The following is a 24,483-nucleotide window of genomic DNA, read 5'->3' as shown; positions in this document are numbered from 1 at the left end:
GGGCATGCACTGCCAGTGCCAATCATGCCGTTATGACCTTCGGGCAACCGGATCGCTTTCAGATTTGGCCATTCACGCGAAGAGTGTATGGCCAAGCCTGAAAACCACATGTTTGTATCTCGGGCCAAATGTCTGTTCCTGACAGCGCTACATCCGTGGAGTCGGCCAACCACATTAGTGATTTGTCAGGCCACACCCATTTAACTGCCACAAATTAGTCATGTGATATTGTAATTAATCCTAAAGATTTGATGGTTGTCATAGCTTATGATAACCCTGGTGAAATGATACGCTGCATTCTTGCAAACAATGATTCCATTTAAACAATGGCCGCCTCCATAAAAATATTAACTGAAGAGATCTGATAGCAGGAGCGGTATTCCGGAAACTCTTCTGCCAGGTAGTGATGGTGAAAAAAACACCTCAAAATAAAGTAGAATCATTTCCAATATTTACATACGGTATAGGAGTTTATGTAATAGCAAATAAAAAAGTGAATAAATCAGACTGCGTAGGTCATGTAATATGGCCGTAACAGCATAAACTCGCCGGCTGGGCATGCGGCACGCCTCTTAATGCATCACTCTGGCACGGAAGGGGTTACAGTTTTTGTGGGAGGAACGTAAGGAAAACTGCATGGATTGTGATTGGCTGATTCTGTATAGGGGCTGGTCTGACATACATATAGTCTTCAGACCTAGGACATCCTGCCCCTTTTTCCAGTTTATCCGTGGATGATAAGTACTACTGCTTGTCAGTAATTATTACAGTAATTATTACATTTAACTACTTTCTCTATCCTATTTCTCCCTGCCTTCTCCTCAGCTTTCTCTCTCTGTAGTTCTCTTTCCTAATCGGTTCTTCTCTTCTCCTTTCATTTCCTCCCTGCTCTTTCTATTTCCTCAGGTGTGCCTTCTGGGGCACACTACACTAATCGCAGCGTGGTCCTCCCTGCTCGGTTCCTGGACTCCTGTACGGTCCGGCCGAGACGGGGCGGGCCTGCTGCGGCTGGAGTGCGGGAGGCACCTGGCGTACGCGGCTGGGCTCGGCCGCCCGCCCGTGCTCCCTTACGCCCGCACTCTCTATCTCCGTTCCCGCCGCCAGCTGCGGCGGTGGCCGGAGCGCGGGGGGGCCGCGGGCTGCTGAGGCGGCTTGCAGGGGACGGGCTTGCTCCGTCCCTGCACCCACCGGTGGGGGGCTGCTGGCGGGTGCGCCAGTCCTGCACGGACAGGGCACTGCTCCCGCCCTGCTGGCCGGCGTTTTTTTCTACTCACTAAGCAGCTCAGTGGCACACAGGGTCTGGTCACTGATCCATGGATATATTTAAAAAAATTAATAAATAAATAAAAATATAATAATAATAAATAAATAAATAATTAATTAAATAGAATTAAAAAATATTTCAGTACTCGCTCCAATGGCGGGCGGGGGGTCGCGCGGCTGCCGGACGCCGGATGTCCGTGCAGCACGCGCGTGCTGCACCTAATTCGGCCATAACCAGTGGGGGGCGCCCCCGTATATCTGTGGCTCACATCCCCCTCTCCACTGGGCGGGCGGAGGGTCGCGCGGCTGCCGGACGCGGTGCATCCGTGCGGCGCTCGCGTGCTAATATATTGCAGGTCTGCACTAGGGGAGCCCATATTAGGCCTCCTCACGCAGGGCCTGGTGGTATGTCCCAGATCACGACCGGGTGTAGAGCTCCCGGGGCGGTGCGACGCGCCCTCTCTGCCGTTGCTGCTGGGTCAGTGCCGCCGGCGGACGTTGCAAGGGCCGTCACGCAGGGACGGTCTGCATCCGCCCGCGGTAGGATGGGCCACCTGGCCTCTCCTGACGTGGTTGGGCCCGTGGCTCCACCCCCCTTCTGGGGTTGCACGCGCGTCGCTTAGTAGTGCCGCCTCCTGTGGCCATGCGCCTCAGGCCGCTCCCAGGCTGGGGGCCCGGCCGCGGCTCCATCGCCCCCCCTCAGGGGGCGGCAAGCACAGGCGGGAAACGAGCTGTCTGTCCCACGCGGCGTCCGGACTGATCATTCGGACGCTGCTGCGGACAGCCCTCTGTCAGACGGTGCGCTCGGTTTTATCTAGTTCTGACGGCGCCCCGGTATATGGTGCTGACACCATGCTCGGGATCGGAGGATTTCGCGGCGCAGGCGGGTCAGGCACAGTTTATTGCAGCAGGACAGATATGTCGTGATACCCGACAGGGAGGGATCTCCCGGGTCCTTGCTCCCGATGTGTGGTTTGCGAACCTCCCGTGGGGCGCGGGACTCACGTGCCGCGTCTGAGCTTAGGGCGACAGCGGCCGCACCTTTGGTGGACGCCACTGTCTTGTCCGCCATTTGTGCCGCAGTCGTGTCGCCGGTGGCTCCCTTGTTCTCCACCGTACCCGGGGGACATGGCCAGTCCACCGTTTCTTTGGCTGATAGCATCGCGCAGACTCTTACGCCGCTCCTGTTCTCTGGCGGCCGCGGTACCGGTGGGGGAGCAGGGGAACAATGTCTATTTGTCTCCCCTTGCTGTGGACGTCGGGTCAGGAATGTAGGCAGCGGTGCATCCACAAGTCGTCCGGAGGCTGCTGGGATGGTCGGGGTTCCCTCTCATGCAGGTGAGTCTACATTGGACTCTGACTGGTCCAAAGGGAGCGCGGTTACCTCCCGTAGCAGCTTGGGATCTAGTTTACAGTCCCGCTCCTCTTGCGAGGGCAGCAGTACGCGTAGGGTTTCCAGAAAGCGCAGTAGACACCGGCGCAGGCGTCGAGGCACGGACTCTTCCCTCGCCTCCACGTCCTCGGAGGGTGTGTCCCCCTCCGACGGCAGTCTGCACAGGGTCAAGCGTTGCAAATGGCACGAGCGCCGGTATTCAACCCCTTCTGCCTCGCAAGTGTCGGTCAAATAAAAAGCTGACCCCTTTCACGCCAATTACGGTTGTTGTGTCTTTATTTATTAAGATAAGTGTGCTTGAGTGGCGTGCGGATGCATCTGACGTGAGAAGTTTATGAGATTTTATAATGCAGGCTGATTAATTCCATACATCTGATGTATATCATATCTTGTATGGAGCAATAGAAAATTAAATTGAAGTACTAGGTAAGAAAAAAAATAAAACAAAAATATAGAAAAGTGAAAACCTTTTTTTGGGGGGAGGGGGGGGGGCTTTGTTTGTGATTCCGGGAAACCTAAGTTTTATACGGGAGGGATCGTGACTATGAAAAACTTTTTTTCACCTGTTCGGATAATTTGTACGCCCCCTGGGAACACTCACCTTAAAGCCTCTGTCCAACTAATTAGCTGCCTCAGCGAGCGCATTCTGGATTCCTTATATGATGACTGCCTACCTGACATCTTATGACATCTGATTAGTAAACTAGGCCACGAATTTAAGAAGTAAGCAGTTTAGCCAGTCATGTCCATTAACTCCTTGTGCACCTAATCAACATGACAGCTCGGTGCATGGGGTGGATCAGCCGCAGACATGTCACCAAATATGTATATTACAGAAATACGTTTATTCACAGTCCGTTTCTAAGTAAAGAAGGAATCCTGGACATTACATCTTAGGCACAAATGCATTTGAATGTGTAAATAAAAAATCCGAGTTCTTTTATTTCCTGAATAATTCAAGGTGATTCTTATGTAACAAGGAAAACTTTAACAGAATACCAAAAGGCGGATGAGACCAATATCTGACACGAAAGAACCGGCAGTGCAAGAGTTAAGATGCTGAAGATTCCACGGTCCTTGGTGTGGGTCTCACTGGGGAGCTGGTCATACAAATCTTTCCAAAACACTGACTCCTGAACTTTTGCCAGAGGTGTCCTTCCCCAGTGGTTCTGAATGCAGAATTACCCAACATGTTAGACCTGTCAGTTCTCCGTAAGCAGTTTAGTATGTACAGTAATTCAGAGTACATGGGAAATATGAGGAAACAGCACCAAGGCGTCCGTACATTATTTATGCCAGAGGCAAACTAGAACGCCAGTGAAATATCTATCAAAGATTGTGTGTTTTAAAGGCAGCAAGTTCCCAGGTACAAAATAACTACTTGCGGCGTTGGCAGATTATATACAGTATATATATATATATATATATATATATATATATACAAAATTTTGGGTGCGTGGTAAGCGGTATGGGCCATTGCCACTATACACACTGCATGGGGTCATTGCTACCACACACCCTGCACCCATTACAGGTCACCACTGACTGCAGCTCACTGGGAAAGAGATGAAATATGATAATAATAATAACGAGATTTATGGTAAGAACTTACCGTTGTTAAATCTCTTTCTGCAAGGTACACTGGGCTCCACAAGGATTAACATCGGGGTGTAGAGTAGTGATGAGCGGGTTCGGTTTCTCGGAAACCGAACCCCCCCCCGAACTTCACCCTTTTTACACGGGTCCGAGCCATACTCGGATTCTCCCGTATGGCTCGGGTAACCCGAGCGCGCCCGAACGTCATCATCCCGCTGTCGGATTCTCGCGAGATTCGGATTCTATATAAGCAGCCGCGCGTCGCCGCCATTTTCACTCGTGCATTGGAAATGTTAGGGAGAGGACGTGGCTGGCGTCCTCTCCGTTATTGTTGAACTTGATTGTGCACTATTGCTTAATTGTGGGGACTGGGGAGCAGCTGTATAATATAGGAGGAGTACAGTGCAGAGTTTTGCTGATCAGTGACCACCAGTTATCCGTTCTCTGCCTGAAAAAAACGCTCCATATCTATGCTCAGTGTGCTGCATATATATCTGTGCTCACACTGCTTAATTGTGGGGACTGGGGAGCAGCTGTATTATATAGCAGGAGTACAGTGCAGAGTTTTGCTGACAGTGACCACCATTATACGTTGTCTGCCTGAAAAACACTCCATATCTGTGCTCAGTGTGCTGCTTTATTGTGGGGACTGGGGAGTCGGGACCACCAGTATAATATTATATAGGAGGAGTACAGTGCAGAGTTTTGCTGACACAGTGACCACCAGTATACTATATATAGCAGTACGGTACGGAAGGCCACTGCTGTACCTACCTCTGTGTCGTCATTAAGTATACTATCCATCTACATTCTATACCTGTGGTGCATTTTAGTTTTGCAGTTTGCTGACACAGTGACCACCAGTATACTATATATAGCAGTACGGTACGGAAGGCCACTGCTGTACCTACCTCTGTGTCGTTATTAAGTATACTATCCATCTACATTCTATACCTGTGGTGCATTTTAGTTGTGCGCAGTATATATAGTAGTAGGCCATTGCTATTGATACTGGCATATAATTCCACACATTAAAATATGGAGAACAAAAATGTGGAGGTTAAAATAGGGAAAGATCAAGATCCACTTCCACCTCGTGCTGAAGCTGCTGCCACTAGTCATGGCCGAGACGATGAAATGCCATCAACGTCGTCTGCCAAGGCCGATGCCCAATGTCATAGTAGAGAGCATGTAAAATCCAAAAAACAAAAGTTCAGTAAAATGACCCAAAAATCAAAATTAAAAGCGTCTGAGGAGAAGCGTAAACTTGCCAATATGCCATTTACGACACGGAGTGGCAAGGAACGGCTGAGGCCCTGGCCTATGTTCATGGCTAGTGGTTCAGCTTCACATGAGGATGGAAGCACTCATCCTCTCGCTAGAAAAATGAAAAGACTTAAGCTGGCAAAAGCACAGCAAAGAACTGTGCGTTCTTCTAAATCACAAATACCCAAGGAGAGTCCAATTGTGTCGGTTGCGATGCCTGACCTTCCCAACACTGGACGGGAAGAGCTTGCGCCTTCCACCATTTGCACGCCCCCTGCAAGTGCTGGAAGGAGCACCCGCAGTCCAGTTCCTGATAGTCAAATTGAAGATGTCACTGTTGAAGTACACCAGGATGAGGATATGGGTGTTGCTGGCGCTGGGGAGGAAATTGACAAGGAGGATTCTGATGGTGAGGTGGTTTGTTTAAGTCAGGCACCCGGGGAGACACCTGTTGTCCGTGGGACGAATATGGCCATTGACATGCCTGGTCAAAATACAAAAAAAATCAGCTCTTCGGTGTGGAATTATTTCAACACAAATGCGGACAACAGGTGTCAAGCGTGTGTTGCCTTTGTCAAGCTGTAATAAGTAGGGGTAAGGACGTTAACCACCTCGGAACATCCTCCCTTATACGTCACCTGCAGCGCATTCATCATAAGTCAGTGACAAGTTCAAAACTTTGGGTGACAGCGGAAGCAGTCCACTGACCACTAAATCCCTTCCTCTTTTAACCAAGCTCCTGCAAACCACACCACCAACTCCCTCAGTGTCAATTTCCTCCTTACCCAGGAAAGCCAATAGTCCTGCAGGCCATGTCACTGGCAAGTCTGACGAGTCCTCTCCTGCCTGGGATTCCTCCGATGCATCCTTGAGTGTAACGCCTACTGCTGCTGGCGCTGCTGTTGTAGCTGCTGGGAGTCGATCGTCATCCCAGAGGGGAAGTCGGAAGACCACTTGTACTACTTCCAGTAAGCAATTGACTGTCCAACAGTCCTTTGCGAGGAAGATGAAATATCACAGCAGTCATCCTGCTGCAAAGCAGATAACTCAGGCCTTGGCAGCCTGGGCGGTGAGAAACGTGGTTCCGATATCCACCGTTAATTCAGAGGCAACTAGAGACTTGATTGAGGTACTGTGTCCCCGGTACCAAATACCATCTAGGTTCCATTTCTCTAGGCAGGCGATACCGAAAATGTACACAGACCTCAGAAAAAGACTCACCAGTGTCCTAAAAAATGCAGTTGTACCCAATGTCCACTTAACCACGGACATGTGGACAAGTGGAGCAGGGCAGACTCAGGACTATATGACTGACAGCCCACTGGGTAGATGTATTGCCTCCCGCAGCAAGAACAGCAGCGGCGGCACCAGTAGCAGCATCTCGCAAACGCCAACTCGTTCCTAGGCAGGCTACGCTTTGTATCACCGCTTTCCAGAAGAGGCACACAGCTGACAACCTCTTACGGAAACTGAGGAAGATCATCGCAGAATGGCTTACCCCAATTGGACTCTCCTGGGGATTTGTGACATCGGACAACGCCAGCAATATTGTGCGTGCATTACATCTGGGCAAATTCCAGCACGTCCCATGTTTTGCACATACATTGAATTTGGTGGTGCAGAATTATTTAAAAAACGACAGGGGCATGCAAGAGATCCTGTCGGTGGCCCGAAGAATTGCGGGCCACTTTCGGCATTCAGCCACTGCGTACAGAAGACTGGAGCACCACCAAACAATCCTGAACCTGCCCTGCCATCATCTGAAGCAAGAGGTGGTAACGAGGTGGAATTCAACCCTCTATATGTTTCAGAGGATGGAGGAGCAGCAAAAGGCCATTCAAGCCTATACATCTGGCCACGATATAGGCAAAGGAGGGGGAATGCACCTGACTCAAGCGCAGTGGAGAATGATTTCAACGTTGTGCAAGGTTCTGCAACCCTTTGAACTTGCCACACGTGAAGTCAGTTCAGACACTGCCAGCCTGAGTCAGGTCATTCCCCTCATCAGGCTTTTGCAGAAGAAGCTGGAGACATTGAAAGAGGAGCTAAAACAGAGCGATTCCGCTAGGCATGTGGGACTTGTGGATGGAGCCCTTAATTCGCTTAACCAGGATTCACGGGTGGTCAATCTGTTGAAATCAGAGCACTACATTTTGGCCACCGTGCTCGATCCTAGATTTAAAACCTACGTTGTATCTCTCTTTCCGGCAGACACAAGTCTGCAGAGGTTCAAAGACCTGCTGGTGAGAAAATTGTCAAGTCAAGCGGAACGTGACCCGTCAACATCTCCTCCTTCACATTCTCCCGCAACTGGGGGTGCGAGAAAAAGGCTAAGAATTCCGAGCCCACCCGCTGGCGGTGATGCAGGGCAGTCTGGAGCGAGTGCTGACATCTGGTCCGGACTGAAGGACCTGCCAACGATTACTGACATGTTGTCTACTGTCACTTCATATGATTCTCTCACCATTGAAAGAATGGTGGAGGATTATATGAGTGACCGCATCCAAGTAGGCACGTCAGACAGTCCGTACGTATACTGGCAGGAAAAAGAGGCAATTTGGAGGCCCTTGCACAAACTGGCTTTATTCTACCTAAGTTGCCCTCCCTCCAGTGTGTACTCCGAAAGAGTGTTTAGTGCAGCCGCTCACCTTGTCAGCAATCGGCGTACGAGGTTACTTACAGAAAATGTGGAGAAGATGATGTTCATCAAAATGAATTATAATCAATTCCTCCGTGGAGACATTCACCAGCAGCAATTGCCTCCACAAAGTACACAGGGACCTGAGATGGTGGATTCCAGTGGGGACGAATTAATAATCTGTGAGGAGGGGGATGTACACAGTGAAAGGGGTGAGGAATCGGAGGATGATGATGAGGTGGACATCTTGCCTCTGTAGAGCCAGTTTGTGCAAGGAGAGATTGATTGCTTCTTTTTTTGGTGGGGGCCCAAACCAACCAGTCATTTCAGTCACAGTCGTGTGGCAGACCCTGTCGCTGAAATGATGGGTTCGTTAAAGTGTGCATGTCCTGTTTATACAACATAAGGGTGGGTGGGAGGGCCCAAGGACAATTCCATCTTGCACCTCTTTTTTCTTTCATTTTTCTTTGCATCATGTGCTGTTTGGGGACAATTTTTTTGAAGTGCCATCCTGCCTGACACTGCAGTGCCACTCCTAGATGGGCCAGGTCTATGTGTCGGCCACTTGTGTCGCTTAGCTTAGTCACACAGCGACCTTGGTGCGCCTCTTTTTTTCTTTGCATCATGTGCTGTTTGGGGACAATTTTTTTGAAGTGCCATCCTGCCTGACACTGCAGTGCCACTCTTAGATGGGCCAGGTGTTTGTGTCGGCCACTTGTGTCGCTTAGCTTAGTCACACAGCGACCTTGGTGCTCCTCTTTTTTTCTTTGCATCATGTGCTGTTTGGGGACAATTTTTTTTGAAGTGCCATCATGCCTGACACTGCAGTGCCACTCCTAGATGGGCCAGGTGTTTGTGTCGGCCACTTGTGTCGCTTAGCTTAGCCATCCAGCGACCTCGGTGCAAATTTTAGGACTAAAAATAATATTGTGAGGTGTTCAGAATAGACTGGAAATGAGTGGAAATTATGGTTATTGAGGTTAATAATACTATGGGATCAAAATGACCCCCAAATTCTATGATTTAAGCTGTTTTTTAGGGTTTTTTGAAAAAAACACCCGAATCCAAAACACACCCGAATCCGACAAAAAAATTTCGGTGAGGTTTTGCCAAAACGCGTCCGAATCCAAAACACGGCCGCGGAACCGAATCCAAAACCAAAACACAAAACCCGAAAAATGTCCGGTGCACATCACTAGTGTAGAGTAGGATCTTGATCCGAGGCACCAATAGGCTCAAATCTTTGACTGTTCCCAAGATGCACAGCGCCGCCTCCTCTATAACCCCGCCTCCGTGCACAGCAGCTCAGTTTCGTTAACCAGCCCAATGCAGTAGCAGGTACTAGAGACAACAATCGCTCGTAGCCAATGACACCACACACTAACCACAGGAGAGGGTGTCAGCGGCTATGCCACACCAACCCAAAGAAGCTAAGTGCGTCTGGGTGGGCGCCTTGTGGAGCCCAGTGTACCTCGCAGAAAGAGATTTAACAACGGTAAGTTCTTACCATAAATCTCATTTTCTGCTGCAGGGTACACTGGGCTCCACAAGGATTAACATTGGGGATGTCCTAAAGCAGTTCCTTATGGGAGGGGACGCACTGTAGTGGGCACAAGAACCCGGCGTCCAAAGGAAGCATCCTGGGAGGTGGAAGTATCGAAGGCATAGAACCTAATAAACGTGTTCCCTGAGGACCACGTAGTCGCCTTGCACAATTGTTCAAGGGTCGCACCACGGTGGGCCGCCCAAGAAGGTCCAACCGACCGAGTAGAATGTGCTCTAATGGTAGCAGGAGCTGGATGACCAGCCTGTACATAAGCATGTGCAATCACCATTCTAATCCATCTGGCCAGGGTCTCCTTGGAAGCAAGCCAGCCACGTTTGTGAAAACAAAAGAGTACAAAAAGAGAATCAGATTTCCTAATAGAGGAGGTTCTCTTCACATAGATACGGAGAGCCCGTACTGCATCCAAAGACCGCTCTTTGGAAGGCAACTCAGGAGAATTAAAGGCCGGAACCACAATCTCCTGGTTAAGGTGGAAGGAAGACACCACCTTGGGTAAATAACCTGGCCGCGTTCGAAAAACCGCCCGGTCACGGTGAAAATCAAATGGGGAGACTTACAGAATAAGGCACCCAAGTCCGAGACCCTTCTAGCTGAAGCAATAGCCAGCAAAATTAGCACCTTAAGGGAAATCCACTTAAGGTCAGCAGAGGCAAGAGGCTCAAATGGAGACTCTTGCAAGGCCTCCAAAACCACCGACAGATCCCAAGGGGCAACAGGTGGCACCTAAGGAGGCTGAATCCACAACACGCCCTGAGTGAATGTATGAACATCAGGTAGGGTAGCAATCTTTCTCTGAAACCAAACCGACAAGGCAGAAATGTGAACCTTGAGGGAGGCCAGACGAAGACCTAAGTCCAGGCCCTGTTGTAGGAAGGCCAACAGTTTGGCAATGCTAAACTTGAAAACATCATGATTGTGAGACACACACCAAGTAAAGTAAGCATTCCAGACCCTATGATAAATCCGAGCAGAAGCCAGCTTACGGGCCTTCAACATAGTTTGAACGACCGCCTCAGAAAAACGCTTGGACGGAAGCTTCAAGAGCCATGCCGTCAAAGCCAGACGGGCCAAGTCCTGGTAAACACAAGGGCCCTGACCGAGGAGGTCTGGTCGTTGTGGAAGTAGAAGGGGACGATCTAGCGAGAGGCCCTGTAGATCGGAGAACCAGTGCCGTCTGGGCCACGCTGGAACGATCAGAAGTAGGTTTCCTTCTTCTTATTTGAACTTCCATATTACTCTAGGCAGGAGCGACACCGGAGGAAACACATATGGCAGCCGAAAGTTCCATAGGATTGACAGAGCATCCACGAACGCTGCTTGAGGATCCCTTGTCCTTGCTCCGAAGACCGGAACCTTGTGATTTTGTCGAGACGCCATCAGGTCCACATCTGGAAGTCCCCACTTGTCCACGAGAAGTTGAAACACCTCTGGATGGAGGCTCCATTCTCCAGCGTGTATGTCCTGATGACTGAGAAAGTCCGCTTCCCAGTTTAGGACCTCCGTAATGAACACTGCGGATATGGCCAGCAGATGGCATTCTGCCCACTGAAGAATCCGAGATACTTCCCTCATTGCCATGTGGCTTTCAGTGCTGCCTTGATGATTGATGTACGCCACCGTGGTGGCGTTGTCCGATTGTACTTGAACAGGTCTGTTCTGTATTAGATGCTGGGCCATTGTCAACGCATTGAACACTGCCCGCAGTTCCAGAATATTTATCGGGAGTAGAGACTCCTCCTTGGTCCACCGACCCTGAAGAGAGTGTTGTTCCAACACTGCGCCTCAACCTCTTAGACTGGCATCCGTCGTCAGAAGGACCCAGTTGGATATCCAGAAGGGACGGCCCCTGCTTAATCGTCGGTCCTGAAGCCACCAGCTCAGTGACAGTCGGACCTCCGGAGATCTGATCCGGTGAGGCAGCCCGTCCCACTTGGTCAGAATTAACTTCTGCAGAGGGCGAGAATGGAATTGAGCATACTCCACCATGTCGAAAGCCGACACCATGAGACCTAGCACTTGCATTGCCGAATGTATCGACACTTGCGGACGAGATAGGAAGCATTGAATCCTGTCCTGAAGCTTCAGGACTTTCTCATGAGCCAAGAACAACCGTTGGTTGTGAGTTTCCAATAACGCTCCCAGGTGTATCATGCTCCGAACAGGAACCAGGGAGGATTTCTTCCAGTTGATCAGCCAACCGTGGGCTTTCATGCACTGGACTGTCAGATCGAGATGACACAGGAGAAGTTCTGGGGAATTTGCCAGGATCAACAAATCGTCCAAGTACAGTAGGATCCTGACCCCTTGACGGCGGAGTGTATCCGTAATGACCGCCATTACTTTGGTGAAAACTCGGGGAGCCATTGTCAAACCAAAGGGTATTGCCCGAAATTGGTAATGAAGATTGCCCATCACAAACCTGAGGTACTGCTGATGAGACACTGCAATAGGAATATGCAGGTAGGCATCCTGTATATCCAGGGAGACCATATAGTCCCCAGGCTCCAAGGCCGGAACAACAGAGCGCAGAGTTTCCATACAAAACTTGGAGACCCGCACATACTTGTTCAAGGACTTCAGATTGAGAATGGGCCGTGAGGACCCTGTTCGGTTTCGGGACTAGAAACAGCGGTGAATAGTACCCCTTGCCTCTCTGAGCCATTGGCACCTGTACTACCACTCCTGTGGACAGGAGGGAATGTACCACCGAATGCAGAGTGTTTGCCTTTGTCGGGTCCAGAGGAACATCTGTCAGGAAAAATCGATGAGGGGGACGATTCTTGAAGGAGACAGCATAACCTCGAGTGACGACTTCCCTTACCCATCATCAGAAGTGGTCTTCAACCATTCCTGGGCAAAACCTAGAAGTCGGCCCCCCACCCTGGGATCCTCCAGAGGGAGGCCCGCCCCGTCATGTGGCAGGCTTGTCAGTTTTGGAAGCAGGCTGACGGGCACCCCAGGCTTGTTTCGGTCTGGGCTTGGCAGGTCTGGAAGCACAAGCTTGCTTTGGGTACGCCTGACCTTTTGCTCTACCTGGAGGACGAAAGGGCCGAGGGAAAGTACTTTTAGCCTTCTGCGTGGAAGGAGCTGTACTAGGTAGGCAAGCTGTTTTAGCAGTAGCCAGATCAGCCACAATCTTATTGAGGTCGTCTCCAAAGAGAATGTCTATCTCTAAAGGAAGCACCTCCAGGGTTTTCTTGGAATCCATATCCACCGACCAAGATTTGAACGAAAGGATACGTCTGGCCAAAACGGACGTAGTAGCAGCCTTGGCCGCCAGCACCCCGGCAGCGGATGCCACCTCCTTAAGGTACAGAGAAGTCGTGGTAATATACGAGAGACATTGTCGAGCATGCTCAGATGCATTAGAAGGTAACTCCGCCTCTAGCTCCTGAGCCCACGCCTCAACAGCTTCAGCAGCCCAAGTTGCTGCAATGGTTGGCCTATGCACAGCCCCTGTTAGGGTGTAAATCGCTTTCAAATAACCCTCCACACGTCTATCCTTCAGAGAGGTGACTGTAGTTACTAGTAGAGCAGAGGAGACTACCATGCGTGCCACATGAGAATCTACGGACGGAGGAGTTTCCCAATTTTTACATAGCTCCGCGGAGAGAGGATAGTGAGCCAACAGTCTCTTATTTGGTGTGAGTTTCGTCCCCGGATTTTCCCAGGACTCTTGACGTATGTCAGCCAGGTGTTGAGAATGAGGTAAAACTTGTTTAACCACCTTCTTGCATTTAAATCTGTCCGGCTTTTTAGAGACAACCTCAGGCTCAGGTTCATCAGAGACCTGAAGAATGAGCCTGATAGCCTCAATCAAATCAGGGACATCCACCATTGACTTCCCTTCCCCATCAGAAGCATCTGAGTCAGTGTCTGTGGGATCAGTATATGCACCATCCTCTTCAGTGGATTTTTTCGGGATAGCAGTGGATTGTAAGGAGGCCCGTGTAGAAGACATCTTAGTCTTAGGTGGGCGAGAGTGAGATTTAGATTTAGTCAGTGACCAGTTCAATTGCTGTAACTGAGTGGAGATTTGATCTGCCCATGGTGGATTAATAGCAGGGTCCATAAACTGCTGCATTGGCACAGGTGGTCCCACAGGGGGCGCCAATTTAGTTACAAGCGTGTTTAACAGCGTGGATAAGGTAGCCCAAGGTGGGTCATTTGTTGCCCCCGGTGCTATGGACCCACTGTGGGGTAAGGAACCCCCTGAACCTGAACTCTCTGCTGCCAAATTTTCCTCCAAAATGTCTGCGGCATCACCACCACGTAATGTGGGAGAAGCCCCAGCTCTGTTGCCTCGTGTAGCCGACATAACAATAAGCACAATATTGGGCAACCTGGTACAATTCTTAGCAGTGATATACCTAGCAAGAACTCCCAGTGAAGTATGACTTTTCTGTCAGCACAAACCGGGAATCCAAGATATATCCAAGAGATATATGCAGGGCCGTTTCTAGACAATTTGGCTCCCAGTGCGAGATTTCAAAATCCCCCCCCCCCCCCCCCCCACCCATTGCTATAAAAAAAAAATGCGTGCCCCCCTCCCCATATAGCTCTAAAAAGAAAAAGCATGCGTGCGCGCTCCCGACAAGGGTGTGTGGCCTGATTAAAATGGGTGTGGTCTCATTAAAGTGGGCGTGGCCTCGTCTGATATCATCACGCCCACCACAGGGGAAAAAAATAAAAATAAAAAAAGTCCCCATTTTACACATTACAGTGGCAGGTGTCCCCATTTTACACAGTGCGGCAGGCAGGTATCCCCATTTTACACAGTGCGGCAGGCAGATATCCCCATTTTACATAGTACGCAGGCAGGTGCCCCCATTTTACACAGTGCGGCAGGCAGGTATCCCCATTTTACACAGTGCAGCTGTCAGGTTCGGTTTTGCTTGTGTCCCCGGAGGGGGCGCTAGTAGGTCAGTGGAGGTAGGATAGAAGAAGTGAGGAGGCTGGATTGGGTTTCTGCGCATCAGCGCAATGGTGTTTTATTAACATAAAAGTTCACACAATAAGGCAGCAGAATGACGTGCAGGAATAAACAATAAAAAGTATGCAATGGAAATGGTGCAGCTTGGAAGCTGAGAGTCTATGGAGGAAATGGTAATGATGGATAAGTTCACTGGTGTGAGAACCAGAATGGTTTAAAACGTGGAGCCAGCAGAGATGGTAATAAATGTGTAGCAAACCTGGTAGCAGATGCAGGAGACTCAGGTGGAAGTTCACAGAGCAGTTCGTTAAGCACAGGCAGCTAGCAAGCTGCTTCACAGGTGGGTTGCTGATGCTTGTAGTTCTATGGAGATGTAGCAAGGTAACGAGGAACACGGATAAACAGGAAGGTAACCAGGAACACGGAGGATCCAGGAAGGTAACCAGGAACACGGAGGAATCCAGGCACATGGGTCGCAGGAGTGACACAAAGTTCAGGACAACCACAGGCTCACCCTGCAGCTCCTGATATACCCCCTGGTATGCAGACATTGGTTGGAGTGGGAAAAGGAGGTGCGGCCAAGCTCCGGATTGGCCGCCGTACTCTGACCGATGGAGACTGTCATGGCGGCGCCCATGCCGCGGCCCGGCGGGAACGCGGCGTGCTCACACACCCGCTGTTACAGGAGCATTCCTAGGCCCAGGATGACGTCTGGCGGCAGAGGAGCGGACGACAGCAGAACGTAGGGACCCCGGACGGAGTCCGCACCGACGGACAGATGTGGCTGTGGTGAGTCGATTCCTGACAGTACCCCCTCCTTTATGGGTGGGCACTGAACACCCACGTGGCTTGGAAGGATGAGTTCTGTGGAAGACACGGACCAACCTTGGAGCATGGACATCTGACGAATTCACCCAACTTCTCTCCTCAGGACCATAACCGGACCAGTCGATAAGGTATTGTAGACGACCGTACCGGCAACGGGAATCCAGAATCTTCTCTATCTCCAACTCCACACCCCGCTGAGTTCGCACTTTGGGGCCGACTGGAAGAGCTCTTTGGAAGCGATTCAGGACTAACGGTCTGAGAAGAGAGACATGAAAGGCATTAGATATTCGTAGAGAAGGTGGTAACTTGAGCTTGTAGGCCACAGGACTGATGACTCTTTCGATGGAAAAGGGACCGATGAAACGTGGTGCAAATTTCATCGACGGGACTCTAAGACGGAGGTTCCGGGTGGAAAGCCAAACCTTGTCACCAGGTTTCAGGCTAGGAACTGCACGTCTTTTGCGGTCAGCAAAGAACTTATACCGGCTAGAAGCCTTCTTGAGAGAAGCATGAATCTTCCTCCAGGTTGAAGAGAACTGACTCAAGACAGCAGTGGCAGCAGGAACATCAATGTGAGGAAGTTCTTGAAAATCTGGAACACGGGGATGTTGTCCATATACAGCAAAGAACGGAGTTGTTTCTGTAGCAGTATTGTAGCGGAAATTGTGGGCAAATTCAGCCCATGGGAGCAGGTCCAACCAGTCATCTTGAGAAGACGAAACAAAGTCTTAAAAAGGTTTCTAACTCTTGGTTTACCCTCTCCGTCTGCCCATTCGTCTGAGGGTGGTAGGCTGACGAAAACTTGAGGTTGACTTGCATGGCAGAACAAAGGGCTCTCCAAAATCTTGCCACAAACTGAACTCCACGGTCAGATATAATTTCAGTGGGTAGTCCATGTAAGCGGAAAATCTCCCTTAGGAAGATTTGGGCAAGCTTTGGTGCGGAAGGAAGACCCTGGAGTGGTACAAAATGGGCCATTTTGGTAAACCTGTCAACCACAACCCAGATGGTATTGAATCCTTGAGAAGAGGGAAGGTCAGAGATGAAATCCATGGACAAGTGTGACCAGGGACGGCTGGGAACAGATAATGGTTGTAACTGACCTGCTGGAGATTGTCGAGGAGTCTTGTGCTGCGCACACTTCGGGCAGGATGCCACGAAATCTTTGATGTCAACTTTCATCTTCGGCCACCAGTATGTCTCAGAGAGGAACTTGAAAGTTTTCAGGACACCAGGATGCCCAGTGAATTTGGACTGATGAGCCCAAGACAGCAACTTGGAACGGAGTTCTGGGGAAACAAAAGTCTTACCAGGAGGTGGAGCAGGAGAAACTTGAGACGAAGCAAATACCACTGGACTCAGGATGGAATGCGGAACCGAGTCGGACGTCTCCTCTTCGGACTCCATAGATCGGGATAAAGCGTCTGCCTTGATATTCTGAGAACCTGGGCGGAAATGAAGCTTAAAGTTAAAACGAGAGAAGAACATAGCCCACCGGGACTGGCGAGGATTGAGGCACTGGGCTGCCTTCAAATAAAGCAGATTTTTATGATCCGTATAGATGTTGAACGGAAATTTGGCCCCTTCCAGGAGATACCTCCATTCCTCAAGGGCCAGCTTGATCGCTAGTAGTTCTTGATCTCCAATGGAATAGTTAGCTTCTGCAGGGAGGAATTTACGAGAATAAAATCCACAAGGGTGAATCTTCCCATCAGTTCCCTTCTGGGAGAGAACAGCTCCAACTCCTACTGTGGAGGCATCCACCTCCAACTCGAATGGCTTGTTTACATCCGGTTGAGACAGAACTGGAGCAGACATAAAGGCCAGCTTGATCTTTTGAAATGCCGCTAAAGCTTCTTCTGACCAGTTGGAATGATCTGCCCCTTTCCGAGTTAAGTTGGTAATAGGAGCGATGAGAGTTGAAAATCCTCGGATAAACTTCCTATAATAATTGGCGAATCCCAGGAATCGCTGAATAGACTTGAGACTACTTGGAATGGACCAATTGGCAATGGCTTCCAACTTTGTCGGGTCCATCTGGAGATCCGATCCGGAAATTATATACCCCAGGAAGGGTACGGAGGGGACTTCGAAGGTACACTTGGATAATTTGCCGTAGAGACGGTTCTCACGAAGACGTCGGAGGACCTCACGGACTTGCAGACGATGAGAAGAGAGATCTTGGGAGAAGATGAGGATATCATCCAGGTAAACTACGAGGTATTTGTACAGAACGTCACGGAAGATTTCGTTAACAAAGTGCTGGAACACTGCTGGGGCATTGCTCAACCCGAATGGCATTCCAGGTACTCGTAATGACCATCTCGAGTATTAAAAGCTGTCTTCCATTCGTCACCACTACGGATTCTGATGAGGTTGTAGGCACCGCGGAGATCTAACTTGGTGAAGATGCGGGCTCCCTTAACTCTATCAAACAATTCAGTGATGAGTGGTAATGGATAACTGTTTTTGATGGTAATGTCATTGAGACCCCGGTAGTCAATGCATGGACGTAATCCTCCATCCTTTTTTTTAACAAAGAAGAAGCCCGCACCAGCGGGTGAAGATGAGGGACGGATAAATCCTTTCTGTAAGTTCTCCCTGATGTAGTCGCTCATCGCCTCAGTTTCAGGAACGGATAACGGATAGGTACGCCCCCTTGGTGGTTTCTTGCCGGGAATGAGGTCAATGGGGCAATCCCACTCTCTATGGGGCGGCAGAACATCAGCGGCCTTTTCACTGAAGACGTCAGAGAAATCTTGGTAAGCCGCAGGAAGATTTGACTGGGTTTTGACTTCAGAAGACTTGATAGGACAAACTTGGGCTAAGCAGGACTGGCGACAATGTGAACCCCAGGAAGTGAGTTGTAACGTAGACCAATCAATCTGCGGATTATGTAGTTGGAGCCAGGGCATTCCCAACACGATCTCCTGGGTTGCCTGAGGAATAACTAAAAACTTTATTAATTCAGAATGCAGGAACCCGACTCCCAGAACCACTGGTCTGGTTTGGTGAGAGATATTCCCCTTGGAGATTCGGCTACCATCTACTGCAGTGATGTAGACTGGATATGAGAGTTCGCAGATAGGCAAACGAAACTTATCTACCGCAGCTTGAGTGATGAAGTTTCCTGCGGCTCCACAGTCCACTAACGCAGATGCAGACTGAAGACCATCTGTAGTCTCTAAAGTCACCGGAAGAATGAGGTCTTGGTTTGAAGGAGCTTGTCTAGAAGATCCCAACTTGACTCCTCCTTTACAAGTCAGGATCTGGCGTTTCCCGAACGCACTGTACAAGAATTGATCTGGTGACCTGCAGCCGCACAATAAAGACACAGTCTCTCACGGAGTCTTCTTGACCGCTCCTCAGGAGTTAAGCGGGACCTATTCACTTGCATAGGCTCATCAGAAGGTGGAGGCTGAAATTGTACTGAAGGTACCATTCTTGACTTGCGCGGCTCACTACGAGCACGCTCACTGTTGCGTTCGCGGATGCGAGAGTCCAACTTGATGCATAGAGAAATCAGTTCAGGCAATTCCTCAGGGACATCGCGGGTTGCCAGTTCATCCTTGATCCGATCTGAAAGTCCATGCCAGAAGGCTGCTACCAGGGCTTGATTATTCCACTGAATCTCTGCGGCTAACGTCTGGAACTGGATGACATATTGTCCCATACTCCGGGTACCTTGACGAAGCTGAATAAGGTGCACGACCTGGCTCGTCAAAGATACGTCTGAAGGTTGACACGAATTCAGCGTAGTTGTTCATCAGAGGGTCAGCACGTTCCCACAGAGGAGACACCCAACTCAAGGCAGAACCAGAGAGCAGTGAGATAATGTAGGCAACCTTGGATCTTGACGTGGGGAAATTGTGTGATAATAATTCAAACTGGATTTCACATTGGTTAAGGAACCCGCGACATAGCTTCGGACTGCCATCATATTTGCTAGGCACAGGCAGGTGCAAGCGTGACACTGGAGCTGATGCAGCCGGCGTAAAAGAACTCACAGCACTTGCAGGTGCTGGGGTAACTGGAACTGGAGTAGCAAGTACACTAGGCAGGGTTTGCTGTAGTGCAGTGATTTTCAACCTTTGTAAACTTGTGGCACACTAAACAACATTTGAAAATTGCTAAGGCACACCATCAGTTTTCTTAATCAATATAATATAAATATATAACAAATATAAACAGTAATAAAACAGTTGGACCCCGCAGAAATAAAATAAATAGCTTCACCCCCACTATAAAAAAAAATACATTGGCTCCCGTAGAAATAAAACATAGTAATTCCACACACTGTCCCCACATATTAATGGCACACACTGTCCCCACATATAAAAAGCACACACTGTCCCCACACAGTAATTCTACACACTGTCCCCACATAGATAATAATTCCACACACTGTCCCCACATATTAATGGCACACACTGTCCCCACATATTAATGGCACACACTGTCCCCACATATTAATGGCACACACTGTCCCCACATATTAATGGCACACACTGTCCCCACATATTAATGGCACACACTGTCCCCACATAGTAATGGCACACACTGTCCCCACATATTAATGGCACACACTGTCCCCACATAGTAATGGCACACACTGTCCCCACATAGTAATGGCACACACTGTCCCCACATATTAATGGCACACACTGTCCCCACATAGTAATTCCACACACTGTCCCCACATAGTAATTCCGCACACTGTCCCCACATAGTAATTCCACACACTGTCCCCACACAGTAATTCCGCACACTGTCCCCACATAGTAATTCCACACACTGTCCCCACATAGTAATTCCGCACACTGTCCCCACATAGTAATTCCACACACTCTCCCCACATAGTAATTCCGCACACTGTCCCCACATAGTAATTCCGCACACTGTCCCCACATAGTAATTCCGCACACAGTAATTCCGCACACTGTTCCCACATAGTAATTCCGCACACTGTCCCCACATAGTAATTCCACACACTGTCCCCACACAGTAATTCCGCACACTGTCCCCACATAGTAATTCCGCACACTGTCCCCACATAGTAATTCCACACACTGTCCCCACACAGTAATTCCGCACACTGTCCCCACATAGTAATTCCTCACACTGTCCCCACATAGTAATTCCACACACTGTCCCCACACAGTAATTCCGCACACTGTCCCCACATAGTAATTCCTCACACTGTCCCCACATAGTAATTCCGCACACTGTCCCCACACAGTAATTCCGCACACTGTCCCCACATAGTAATTCCGCACACTGTCCCCACATAGTAATTCCTCACACTGTCCCCACATAGTAATTCCGCACACTGTCCCCACATGGTAATTCCACCCCCCCCAGGTCAAAAAAAAACCCACTGGCTCCAACCTCAGTATACAGCTCAGTCCTTAGCATTGGGGCAGTGAGAAGCAGCACAGAGCGTTCCCTCCCTGCATCGCGTCGGAGCAGAGCACACCATGGAGAAGCGCTGGACGGGCGGGGGACGGCGATACCACGTGGAACGGGTGACCTATGAGTCATGCGGCGGTGCATCACTGCAATAGGTCACGGCCGGCCCACAGAGGTTCTCTGCGCTGCCCAAGCCTGATATCAGTTACTGCTGCAGGTATTAGTGGTGTGGCAGGCATCTCTGGCGGGCGGGTAGCGGCGGCACACCTGAGGACTGCCTGCGGCACACTAGTGTGCCGCGGCACAGCAGTTGAAAAACCCTGCTGTAGTGTATCAATCCGGGAGGACATCCCTTGCAGAAACTGGAACATCTGCTGCTGCACAGCCTCTTGACCATCCAAGCGGGAGACCAGATTTTGTAAGGCCCCTGACCCCACACTCTGACCACCGTCCGAGTCCATCGGTCCTGAACTTACTGTCAGGTTCGGTTTTGCTTGTGTCCCCGGAGGGGGCGCTAGTGGGTCAGTGGAGGTAGGATAGAAGAAGTGAGGAGGCTGGATTGGGTTTCTGCGCATCAGCGCAATGGTGTTTTATTAACATAAAAGTTCACACAATAAGGCAGCAGAATAACGTGCAGGAATAAACAATAAAAAGTATGCAATGGAAATGGTGCAGCTTGGAAGCTGAGAGTCTATGGAGGAAATGGTAATGATGGATAAGTTCACTGGTGTGAGAACCAGAATGGTTTAAAACGTGGAGCCAGCAGAGATGGTAATAAATGTGTAGCAAACCTGGTAGCAGATGCAGGAGACTCAGGTGGAAGTTCACAGAGCAGTTCGTTAAGCACAGGCAGCTAGCAAGCTGCTTCACAGGTGGGGTGATGGAATGCACCTGGAGAGAGTCTCTACTGCAGAGGCTGAAGCACACTGCGGTTGTAGTTAGGTGTGCAGCCAAATACAGATGCAGGGGTTGCTGATGCTTGTAGTTCTACGGAGATGTAGCAAGGTAACCAGGAACACGGATAAACAGGAAGGTAACCAGGAACACGGAGGATCCAGGAAGGTAACCAGGAACACGGAGGAATCCAGGCACATGGGTCGCAGGAGTGACACAAAGTTTAGGACAACCACAGGCTCCCCCTGCAGCTCCTGATATACCCCCTGGTATGCAGACATTGGTTGGAGTGGGAAAAGGAGGTGCGGCCAAGCTCCGGATTGGCCGCCGTACTCTGACCGATGGAGACTGTCATGGCGGCGCCCATGCCGCGGCCCGGCGGGAACGCGGCGTGCTCACACGCCCGCTGTTACAGGAGCATTCCTAGGCCCAGGATGACGTCTGGCGGCAGAGGAGCGGACGACAGCAGAACGTAGGGACCCCGGACGGAGTCCGCACCGACGGACAGATGTGGCTGTGGTGAGTCGATTCCTGACAGCGGCAGGCAGGCATCCCCATTTTACACAGTACGGCAGGCAGATATCCCCATTTTACACAGTACGCAGGCAGGTGCCCCCATTTTACACAGTGCGGCAGGCAGATATCCCCATTTTACACAGTGCGGCAGGCAGATATCCCCATTTTACACAGTGCGGCAGGCAGATATCCCCATTTTACACAGTACGCAGGCAGGTGCCCCCATTTTACACAGTGCGGCAGGCAGGTGTCCCCATTTTACACAGTGCGGCAGGCAGGTATCCCCATTTTACACAGTGCGGCAGGCAGGTATCCCCATTTTACACAGTGCGGCAGGCAGGTATCCCTATTTTACACAGTGCGGCAGGCAGGGGGGAAGGAAGGGGGAGAGAGAGAGATAGAGATAATACTTACATCTTCCCGCTCTTCGGGTCCCGCCGCCTCACGTCCCTCGCGCCGGCCGCCTCCTCCTTCCAGGCTTATCTCCTCTCCTCCCTCGCCCCGAGCGCTCCTGCTCGGGGGGCGGGGCTTCGTGGAATGACGCGTCTGCGTCGTGACGTCACGACGCAAACGCGTCATTCCGCGAAACTCCGCCCCCCGAGCAGGAGCGCTCGGGAAGAGGGAGGAGAGGAGATAAGGACACACAAAGTGCCGCGGCAGGCGCCCCGTGCGGTTGCACGGCTCGCCCGCCGCTAGAAACGGCACTGGATATATGGTGACTATAAATCACAAAGAAAAATACACAGCAAGTATATCTTGTGAAACACCTATATTATATAGAAAACCTGATACACTTAGCCCCCTGAGGTTATGGAATATAGGAGTAGCACAAGTGAAATACCCGATATGGCAGCCACGCAGCAGCTACATGCACACACACATATATAGTCACAAGCGTGCCATGCAGAAATTATACACCATAAAACTGTACTGGACTAGCAATACAAAGCAATACTCAGTATAGCTATATATGTTAACAATAGATATAACAAAGCACAGTAGATACTGGATGTATATCACAGGGTGTTTGTACCACACAGCCCTGAATGTATGCACTCTTTCTTAACTAACACTGTCCCACTGACAGGTAGAATACTTAAGTGTCCTGTAAAATGCACAGCGCTGGCGATAAGGCGGCTTTACAGAGGAGGATTTGCCCCAGCAGTCCTAGGAACAGCTCAGCTCCTTTGGCGGCTGACAGGGAGTGAGGGAAACATATGCAGCTCCATGGCGGGAACATTCACTGAAATGGTGCCCTTAGGCTGGGGGAGGGGCTACAGCAGGGATGGGGAACCTTTTTTCTACCAAGGGCCATTTGGAGTTCAGGGAAAATTTAAGGAAAAAATAAGGAATTAAGGAACTTCTAACCCCTGTACAGTACCACTGCAATGACTGGAGTCATTGCAGTAGTGCACTCCACTTTCAATACATATGAGAGAGACATACTGTATGGGGCCTATTTACAAAAAAACTACCTGCCCGCATTAATCAAATATCACTAAATTAAGTTAAACTGTAATTTATAAAGCCTATAACACAGGATATATTGCAAATATCTTCCGAACAAATGGTAAATTTGGACCATATCACAGCCCACATACAACGTATGGGGAAGTTACCGTTGTGCTCCAAGAAAAAATGTTTTTGGAGCTTGACTCTGATAGCTGTCGTTTGCATCCTCTCCCCAATGGAAAGGGGTTCCGATGTGCAAAGGGACAGTCATTTAGATCTCTCCGCTCCCTATGGCTCTCACAATGTGCACTCATGACCTAAGGACACACGTGTAGTAATATGTCTATAGTGGAACCGCACAGTGTAATCCTCCACCATTAGCAGGGGAAAGAATGGCTTTCAGTATTTGCCGGTGAAAGCTGTCCCAAGTCTGAGTCATTGATAAATAGCCCCACAGTAAGTAGAGGTGAATAGCGTCAAAATACCGACAACCATTGACCGACGGTCAAAATACCGACAAGGTCACAATACCGACATGGTTAAAATCCCGACATTTAAAATGTTGACAGGTCAAAAAGCCGACATGATTTTTTCATTGAAACCGACTTGTTCATACTTTACCATCCCAGTGGACCTGGAGGGGGAATATAATAGTGTGCCCGAAGCATGGCGAGTGAGCTGCGCCATGTGAGGGGCCGCGGTACACTTATACGGTGTCCATGTTGACC

The 24,483-nt window shown here is 49.9% G+C and overlaps 1 protein-coding gene across 1 annotated transcript in view; it reads right to left on the bottom strand.

Annotated features, from left to right (window-relative positions):
• LOC134958707 (FRAS1-related extracellular matrix protein 1-like) overlaps positions 1 to 24,483 on the bottom strand; it is a 364,054-nt gene that overhangs the window by 119,489 nt on the left and 220,082 nt on the right. The gene's annotated exons all lie outside the window — the stretch shown is intronic.

This window comes from Pseudophryne corroboree, chromosome 9 (genome assembly GCF_028390025.1).
Source record: "Pseudophryne corroboree isolate aPseCor3 chromosome 9, aPseCor3.hap2, whole genome shotgun sequence".
Taxonomy (NCBI): Eukaryota; Metazoa; Chordata; class Amphibia; order Anura; family Myobatrachidae; genus Pseudophryne; species Pseudophryne corroboree.
Note: the sequence above shows the minus strand (reverse complement) of the source record. Positions and strands in the feature narration are given on the sequence as shown.